The following is a 7,810-nucleotide window of genomic DNA, read 5'->3' as shown; positions in this document are numbered from 1 at the left end:
CGCGATGGAACAGTGACAAGGACGAGAGAGAGACATATATGAGTGTGTGTGTGAATGAGAGAGAGAGAGGGGCGCGACAGAGAGAGATGCGTCAGGGCCGCTTGGGTACATCAGACAAACGACTAAATGTGGCTGTGCCAGAATTGGGGTATGACGTTTGAGGTTGGAGAGGCCGCGGGCCCCGTTCGCCCCGCTCGCAGCGCGTCAAGGCGCTCCCGCACGCACACGCACTTTCGCGCACTCTATTATGCTCACTCTATTATGCTCACTCGGTGATTGGTGTACCAGGCCCCGGGTGACAACACTGCTAGGGCCTACTGCTGCTGCTGCACTGGTAAAACAGGTGTTTAATTTTGCACCTCAATTGCCGTTTAAGTTCAAGTGTGCATTTTCTAGACACTTTGTGATGTCTAACTATGTTATACGTCAGTTGGTGTTTAAACTTTCGACACTTTCGAAACGTATAGCAGCTGCACACCGTACACTGTTAAAAATAACTGTCACCTGACGACATACTGCGGGATTGACACCCCTGTTATGTGACAGAAATGTTGTTTTCATTTGAACACTCTCGAAACTTGTGATATTCGGCCCATATTGGCCCACAACAAAAACTACTACGCATTACTTTGCTGTACATTTACAAGAAAAGAGACGTTAATTTTGTTAGCAGCACATTTCGTTCCAATACAGGAGACTCGTATTATTACAACTTCTTTTTTACAGGAGCAAAACAAAGTAACTGCTTTTGGTCGAAAACTTTGTTTCCGAGATTTTCATGAACGTTGCTGTTTTACAGTAATGCCTGTAAAAATACAGTATGTGCTGCTAACAAAATTAATCACATTTTCGCTGTAAACGTACAGTAATTTTTTTAACAGTGTATGGTTCCCTATTGACAGCATAGAACTGTGTGTGTCCAAGTGTGCAGAATTTAAACGTTTACACAACTAAATTTGCACACCACGCAATTTTGCAACTTGAGTTAAACACCATGTAATGTGCAAAATCACAACTTGCACACGTTGGTGTGCAAATATTGCACACTTGTTTTACCAGTGCGCTGCTGCTGCTGCTGCGCGCGCTATGAAAACGCAATCGCACCGGCCGCCGCCGCCGTGTGGCGCAGGCGCTCGGCTAGCGTTCGGGTCCGTTCGGCTCTCCTCGGCGCCGCCTTGGCTCGGCTCGTGTGCCCGCCAGCTGTGGTGCGGCTCACAGTCTCGCTTTATTGCCTTTAATTTGGGTTTATGCTGTAAATTAATGCAAATTGTCACACCAGGCGGGCCGGGCTCCGCCGGGCGGCAGGCAGCAGGGCCTGGCGCGGGGGCCTCTCAGCTGCTGTGTCTTTTTGTTTGCAGTGACGGGGCCCTCATTCGAAAAGAGGAGAAATAAAAGTCCAGCTGCAGAACAGTGCCGTCCAGTTAAAGCGAGTGGCGTTCTTTATTTTTCTTTCGTGGGGGATTAATTCTTGCTGGACTGCGTGCCTCTAATTGTACCCTAACAGACTAATGCGACCAATTTTAGCGCATAATTTTATTACAGACCGGCTGTGGAAAGTCATTGGAATTTTACATTTACCGGTCAGGAAATGGCGGTGTTCGATAATATCGATTCACTTCCTTGCGCCATGATGGATAGGGCTCGGCTTCCCTCGTCCTTTCGGCGACGAGCTTTTATTTCATAAAATAACTCACCGGTGGGCTGACCTGACCGCAGTAATTGAATTGGCTGCTCGACCAAGGCTGGAAGGCCAAACAGATTATAATTTCATTATTTCTCTTGCCGCTCCGACCGCCTCGCCGCGCGGTGCGCATGTCAATACGAAATCCGATCCATGTTTGTGCAAATAAATCATCGTGTCAACAAGGCGGGCAGCACGCCCGCCCGCCCTGCCCGGGGCACCTCCATTGGGGGCTGCTCCAGCCGGGCCTCCATTGGGGCTCCAGCAGCCCGACGGGAGGGCGGAGGTGAGGGAGGCCACTAAAAACTTTGTATGGCTCAAAGTGCGGGGACGTGGCGGGGCGTGGCCGGGCCGGCTGCGAGCTTTCAGCTTCAGCCGCGATAATTCCGTGTCAACTAAGTTAGCGGTACTTGTAAACGCCCGCACTGCAACGCAACTCCCGCCGTGTGTCTCCATAACCGACATGAGCCGCATACGAAGTTAATTTTCGTGTACAGGCGAAATGTATTTTCCTATCCGTGACTCCACGCCTAGCCTCGCGGTCCTCGCGACGTCAGCCCAGAGTAACTCGCTTAATTGAGCGCGAGCACGGGGCGGCGGCTGAGCGCCGTGACGAAACAAACGGTTCGGCGTGTCCGAAAAGAGAACCCTGCCAATCAAAGTAGTGTGACAGTCATAACTGTCTAACTAAAGCCTCACAATTTTAACTACAGTTCAATTTTTTGAGATTCAATTGCATATTTTTAAAGGTATCGTTTGAACTGTTTCAGCGTAAACCTTTCAATTTTACTGTTGAAACTGACATCTATTTTTGCCAGTAGATTTTTAGGCTGTTGCATTATTATCATGAAATGACGAAATTTATTAACAGTGCAGATGAAGTTTGATAAAATTTTCCTTCCCCCACACCTTTTACAAGTCCTAATAATGCCTATTTACTTTTTACAACGTCAAATATAAAAAAATGTGATTTTTATACCGATTTGCTCCTCTAGTTGCGGCTTGCGGCGAAAGTCGCTCGCACTGTTCCGCGGCCCCCCATGCTCCCCTCCGTCCCTTTCTCGCAGCTCCCCTACTCCACAGTGGTAATGGGTCACATCCTGGAGAAGAGCACACATTATATACCCTCTAATGTGTGTCATGAGGTTTTTCTCTTTATATTGAGCTAGGACGAGTCTATTTAAAAAGAAAAATGTAAATTGAAAACCGAGCTTAAATCATATTTCCTCGACAACGCAAAACGAAATACCCTTTCACTGGTAATGTTTTTGGCTAAATCAAATAAGGTAAAGGTGGTTGGTTTAAGTATTGATTTATTTAAAAGGGGAGAATTTGTGTTTACTAAACGCAAATTGATTAAATATTTTCCTTTGCTACCAATCTAACGCCTTTCTTTTCGTGTTTAGACAAATATTTTGAACCAAATCTAATATCTTGTCCGTTTAAATCCCAATTTAGTCAAATTATTACAAGTACAGCTGGCCTTTTTATTACACACACAAAAAGGCGAGCTCAACCTCTCCCAACCCGTTTATTTTCACATTTCAACATTAATGGAGTCTGCAAATGAAGAGCTTTTTTCGGACTGTCACTTTCACTTTCCGCCGGGAGTGGTCAGGAGCCGCGGTGCTGCCGCCACGCCGCGCCGCGCCCCGCCCAGCCCCGTCCAGAGCGGCGGATTAGAAGCGACGGCGCGGAGGGAGCCGGTGGTGTTGCGGGGTGGGGTGGGGGATGATGGCACCAACAGGATCATCTACTGCAACCCGTAATTACGTTACTCTCCATAGGAACCCTTCCCGCCAGGACCGACAGGCGTGCCGGGCGAAGCGGGTGAGGCGGGCATCGCGGGCCCCCCCGACACAGAGAGACAGCGTGGAGCAAGCTCGGTTGAAGCGCTCCCCAAAAGCTCCCTGAAGCACGACTGAGCCTGACCAAGTTGGCGGGTGGTTGTGCCTACAGCTGTCGAACACAGCGTCGTAGTGGTGGCGGTTGGCTTATTCCATCAGGAGGAAAGAGAGAGAGCATAGAGAACAGAGAAAAAGATACACAGCAGGAGAGGGCGCAAACGCCGAGAAGGGGGAGAGGGGGAGGGGGCGGGAGGCGAACAAGTGACGTTTATTAAGTTTTATATTAGGCGGGAAAGGGGGGGGGGCTGTTGTGTGCTGTCACTCAGGCTCTATTAACTAGTATCCAGTATGAGTTTTGATCACTTGTGGGTCAATAGATAATTTAACACCCGTCATCAGAGAAAAGAAAAATAATATGTGAATCTGAACCAAATATACTTGAACTACTAGCTGCTTACTTTGATGACAAAAATTCCCGTATGGCCGTTGCTGTAATGACATGTATCATGGTGACGTCAGACCATAGAGATCGGAAGCAAGGATCAGCCTATGCTTCCTCTCTCACAAGCGTTCTCTCTTTCTATCTCTCTCCATCTCTTCTTCTCTCTCTCTCACTCACACACACACACACACACACACACATCCATCGCACCAGCACAGAGCGAGACTCGCTGTTGTGTAATTAACGTTGAGCACCCTAATTGCCCACATAATAAAATATCAAGTGACGCTTGCGGGCCCCGCGCTGCGCTGCTCCACGCCTCCCCCTTTGCTTCGGTGCTGGCGGGGCCGAGCGGGGCCGCCACTCCAAATCATTAATTTTCAATCATTCGGGCTATCGCTGTGCTTTGTGCGGCTCGGCGGGAGCTTCAGCCGGTAGTTAATAAGTTGCTCGTCAAAATCTCGTTAATAGTTACATACACTTTGAAAGACGGATCGAATGCGGAGCTCGATAATTAAACGAGGAGGTGACAGTTCTGGGCCAGAGCTGGGGCGGATGCTGTGGACGAACACCTATACAGCGACAGCTTATGTTCAAGTACAGATCATTTGTCCCCTAGATCATTTGTCACGGCCTGAGCCGTGCGCCTCGCTGTACCGAGGAGCCCTGCTGCTGCCCGTGCACCTGCCGGGCCCGCGGGCGGGCTGGCGCCGTGGAGGTAGGCACCGTGGGAACACCTGTGTGCGGCGGGTCTGCCGCCCCACCAGGCGGCCCGGCCCCGGCCCCGGGAGGGGCCCGGCCGGCGGGGAGGCAGTCTGAGGCGGCAGCGCCGCGCGCACCCACTGGCGCCACTGCGTTGCGTTAACGTCTCCGCAAAACAAACCGGAACGTCGTCATGTCATCGACAGTGCGACAGCACGGTGGGGGTGGGTGACATGTGGACATGAGACAGATGACTACGTTCCCGCGACAACGTTCAGAGCAGCGAGTCGCTGCTTCTGATGTCACGCTCACTTCCCAACACTAACCGTGATGTCATGTTGTCGCACTAAAGACACTGCCAGCGAACAACGTGTATTTTTTACCCTGAAGGGTGTTATTCACTTGCTTTTAGCGGAAATGCGTATCCGATAATCACTTCACTGTCACTAGGGCGTCGCTGTCGCACACGCTCACCTTGTGGTGCTGCAGCACGGACAGGGCCCCTGCCGAGCCGAGGCTGTTGCTGAGGTTGGCGAGGGACCCGGGGGGGCCGTCGTCGCAGAGGAGGCCCCCCTGGCTGTAGAACGGGAGCGTCGCCGGCAGCGAGGCGCTGGAGGCGGGCGCCCCCCTGGGGAGCAGGGCGAGGCCGGGGCCGAGGCCGGGGCCCCCGCGCCACGCGGCGGAGATGGGCCCTTCCAGCACGTCAGCGCGTCGCGGCGCGGAGGCACGTGGTCTGGGCGCGACCGTCGCGCTGGGCTGCGGGGATGCTCGGCGCGCCACGTTCGGAGACGTTGTGTGATGCTGGGCGGACGGCGCTGGACCGGCGGCGGCGCGGCGGCCGGGGAGGGGGAGGAGCCAGGCGGCCGGGCGGAAGTGGGAGGAGCCAGGCCGTGGAGGGGGTGGCCCGGGCCGGCCGGGCTGCCATGGTGGCACCGCAGTGCAGGGCAGCGCAGGGTGGGGGAGGGGGTGCTGCTCGTCCGCGCTCGGCTTGGCTCGGTGCCGCTCGGCCCAGCTCGGCCCACCCGCCAGGCCTCTCACTGTCTCCCCGGGTTTGGTTTGTCTCGGTCTTGTTTACTCGCTTTATTGTGTGTGCTTTTTCTTCGCCCCTCCTCCCCATTCATCTCCCCTCCACACCGCTTTCCTTGGTTTGGGTGACAAAGGCGTTTTGGCGCAGGCCGAGGCTTATAGTACGTGCGCGCGTCTGCTGTTGGTCCAACTTGCGTCGCCTGCCTGCATCCGCTGGAGCGATTGTTTCAAAATGAGGCAAACTTATTGCCGCAAGTTTTCCCGCCGCTGTACGCCCATTTCACGGGTGGCTCTACGTTTATTTGCATTTCGTGCCGTTTTTCGTGGCCGTTTCGTCTTTATGACGGCCAGACGTAGTCAGGCGAATACTACGCGCTGTTTTTGTGCCGGAGAGAATTTCTTTTCCTAGACGTATATAAAAATTGGTTTACGACCTGCCCATACCCTCTGCCCTGAATATTTCAAAATACGCGGGCATGTAAGGAGTGAAGTACGAGAGGGAGTGGTGGAGCGCAACGGTCGGACGGATGTGGCTCGAATGCGTGACAGACGAGATGTTAATTCCCCGGAAGATAAACTTGCACACCAGCAAGCAGTTTACTGCAACATACAAATACATTTAGCGTGTAAAAACATTTTTTCTACACGTACCGTTTGCTTTCACTTATTGTAAAACTTAGTTTAGGGCGGTTTACAAGCCAGGTAGATGTACGCCAGACCACGTCTCGGGTAACAGGCTTCGCGATATCTCACGAAACACTGTTACGCTGAGACGCGCCTCGCATACATCTACCTAGACCTGCGTTGCTGACACCCGAATCGGGCAAATTGCAGAGTCGTGAAGAGGCCTTCGGTCTCAGAAGTCACAGATTTTAGTCAATTGGATTTTATTTTGACGAGTTACCCCAAGGAAGACCATCAAATATCTAAGTAAAACATGTATCTGCTAGGCTATTTCCGCGCGGAAAACTCTCTCTAGCGCCCAAACGGTTAGAAATAGAGCCAAATGGATTAATTTATCCCCTGGACTTAACTTTCACGAGTTACCTTTGGGAAAGATGTAGAAAAAAAGATTTTTCATACGAAACGTGGTTGACTTTTTGCTGTCTTTTTTTGGACAGGTCTAATTTTGAGCTAGAGGTCTTACAATCAATACAGTTCTTGCTCTTAATGACACGTTACAATAAAAATTTAACGTTCCTACCTCAAACCGTTCTTGAGTTATAGTGACGCGAAACTTTTTGATCATCACTGATCATCACTTCGCTAATCGCCCGGCCAATAAAATAACAATAATTATGTAGCCCCTTGGCTGTTGCAGTGTTAATCCCCCCAAAAATGAGTTCTTGAACCAGGTACAATTCCTTGAATTTTCAAAGTTAAGCCCTACATGTCTTGAATCAAGTGATATTTACATAGAAAATCTTTAATCAATGATACTTAGCCCAATCTCGTGTCATTATCTGTTGTTTTCCTCAGTTTACTTTTAGCCTGATATGTTGTTTTGAAAAAAACTACACGTTGAACCTTGCCGTATGTCGATTCATCCTCTCACCAGAAAGACTAAAACCAACGTAAACTAGAGTTTTTCAATTAGATGTTTAAGTTTCCTCAAGGGGCTAGTTTGTGGACTCTGGAAGAGACGATGTAAATTCTGCCAAACCCCTTTAACATCACACTGTTAAAAAACCTACAGGAGATGTCTACAGTGCGCCGTGTCAATTTGTCATCAGGTCAGCGACTGTGATTTTGAATTTCGGTCCACTCCAGGACGTACCGAAACTTCGCTAACCAATTTTTGGTCAATACAGCACTTGACTTAGACACTGAAGTACGGTCCATATCTTAACGGTCTGGTCCATATCGGATGATTAAAAAAAGACGCAGGGGGCTATGGTATGGTGTCGTACGCCTTACGGGCAGAGTGAGTAGGCAAACCCGCCACACCTGCATCTTCCCTGAATCTCCCGGTACATAAAATATACAGGACTGACCGTAGTTTTTGCTGAGCTATAGCGAAGCCTATTACTCTATCTATTCAGACAAAACTTTGTCTGTTCGTCTATCTGTTTGCACGAACGAATTGAGCTCAAATCAAAGAAATCAAAGACA

General features: G+C 50.5%; 2 protein-coding genes across 3 annotated transcripts in view; one reads left to right on the top strand and one right to left on the bottom strand.

The window, feature by feature from the left end:
* Positions 1–5,502, bottom strand: part of LOC127749850 (homeobox protein unc-4 homolog) — a 31,014-nt gene extending 25,512 nt beyond the window's left edge. Inside the window, exon 1 of the mRNA XM_052269723.1 lies at positions 5,147–5,502. The gene's annotated coding sequence lies outside the window, so the exon portion shown is untranslated. The remainder of the gene's footprint in view (positions 1–5,146) is intronic.
* LOC113202980 (carbonic anhydrase-related protein 10-like) overlaps positions 1–7,810 on the top strand; it is a 24,455-nt gene that overhangs the window by 7,190 nt on the left and 9,455 nt on the right. The gene's annotated exons all lie outside the window — the stretch shown is intronic.

The sequence above is a fragment of the Frankliniella occidentalis genome, unplaced genomic scaffold (assembly GCF_000697945.3).
Source record: "Frankliniella occidentalis isolate FOCC.00 unplaced genomic scaffold, Focc_3.1 Scaffold100, whole genome shotgun sequence".
Classification (NCBI taxonomy): Eukaryota; Metazoa; Arthropoda; class Insecta; order Thysanoptera; family Thripidae; genus Frankliniella; species Frankliniella occidentalis.
The sequence above is the reverse complement of the archived record's forward strand: the minus strand, read 5'-3'. Positions and strand labels throughout refer to the sequence as shown.